This window comes from Phaethon lepturus, unplaced genomic scaffold (assembly GCF_000687285.1).
Source record: "Phaethon lepturus isolate BGI_N335 unplaced genomic scaffold, ASM68728v1 scaffold50530, whole genome shotgun sequence".
In the NCBI taxonomy this organism is placed as follows: Eukaryota; Metazoa; Chordata; class Aves; order Phaethontiformes; family Phaethontidae; genus Phaethon; species Phaethon lepturus.
In genome coordinates this window covers 8,571-10,385 of record NW_010510718.1, presented here as the reverse complement: position 1 = coordinate 10,385, position 1,815 = coordinate 8,571, and positions in this window count along the sequence as shown.

The window sequence follows — 1,815 nt, the reverse complement described above, 5'->3', positions numbered from 1 at the left end:
GGAAAAATGATGTACTCCTGTCTGGTTCTGAAGATATCTCTGATGTGCACTTTTATGTAGCGTTCTTCAAAGAGGAACAATATTGGCTAACAACGAAGCTTTGCAAAAAAAGGCTTGCTGTGGAGCTGTTCCAGAGACATATGAGACTTCTGCAGAAAGGAGCTCATTCAACTGTGAAGCAAGAAACAGCAACACCTTTTTTTGTTACAGAAGAGTAAAAGCCTCCACACTTCAATTCTGTTTCTCAGCTCTATATTGTGTCAGGGGAAAAAACCCAAAGCTATTCACCCTGCAGTTTACTTGAGATTTTAGAAGACTATGAAGATATCACTAAGCAACCTAAAATGCCACCACATGGGTCTATGCATTATCATATTCTCAGCTTTACAGCATGTCTGCTGAGGGCCATCAGCTGCAGTACTCCAAAACCTCTTCAAGGCTGTGGGCTACTAACAGTTGTGGCCTGACTTGTGTCTCTAATGTGGGCAAAATACCGCCAACCTCCCAAAAAGCCTCACCCCCTCTGCCCAAAAAGCCTGAACGCAACAACCTTGACAGCTTGCACTTTTAGACAAGAAGTACCTTCATTGTTATTTATAGACGTAAATTGCACTTAACACGTTCAAAATTGGAATACAAAGCCAATGCACATTTGTGTTGTGGAGGTCTGTTCTCTTGCCAAGTGAGGTGAAGAGGCTTCTACCCTGCAAACAGAACCAAGTCTGCTGAAAGGAGGATTATAAATAAGCCTAATCCTCTAATCATCATGATCTTTGGTTGCACATGGGCAGAGTGATTTGCAAGGTGCTCTTACCACAGTAGCCAAGATAATTTTATCAGTGATTTGTCTTCCCCATGTCCTTGCAAGGAAAGTAGTGGGACTATCTTGTCAAGCAACTTACCTATAAACCTCCAGAACAGAGGCAAAGACTGTAACCTCTTCTCCAGATTCACAGTCTCTTGTCTTTCCCTGAAAGCGCTTCTCCACAAAGACAGTTTTCACTTTTACCTACAGTGAGTAAACATGTTTGCCAGAAGCACAGGAATCCACAGCAGGATCGCACTTGCAGCTGTTAAAATTTACAGGTAACATCCTCTTATCCTATTCATTCCGTGTCCTTTAAGGATGAAATTAAGAGAGGAATTAAGGAAGGAGGATGAAAATAAATCAAAGTAGCACAGATTCAGCAGGCCTTACTGGAATTGCCTAACAAGGGGGATTGATGATTGTTGTAAGAAAGCAGAGAAATCAGAAAACAGGGTACAAAACAGCTGTAACAGAAACAACAAAACCGCACTTTTCCAGATGCCACTGAGGGACTTCCTGCAAAGCAGACGGAATATCCTAAGAAGTATCCACTACAATAAGCCACCACGAAGTGGCTTACTGTTCAACAGGAGACTGATGCAGGAGGTAACACTCAGAGACCATCACTTCTGGGATGATCCAGCAGTTAGACTGGGCTTCTGGAGGCTTTGTCCTTGAGCTCCAGGGACACTGGTAAGCCAGTCACTTAAGCATTAGTATTGAAAAGTACTTAGGTGCCTAGCTCATAGCTGCGGGCCCAAATCTGTCTTCAAATCCTGGTCTGAACCTCTTCGTGGCTTGGTCTCTGTCTCCCTTTGTGAAATGCAAGGTGACAACGTCTTTTACACCCTGTAACAGTTTTGTAAGGAAAAGCAGATAAAATCAGCCGTCTGGCATTTTACAGCATGGAGCCATGAACAAGCTAAGGGGACAGTTCCATACAACACAACATCTCCCTGCGAATCCAGGCATTCCCATTGCCTTCCCTTTGCATGACCAGCCCAGTG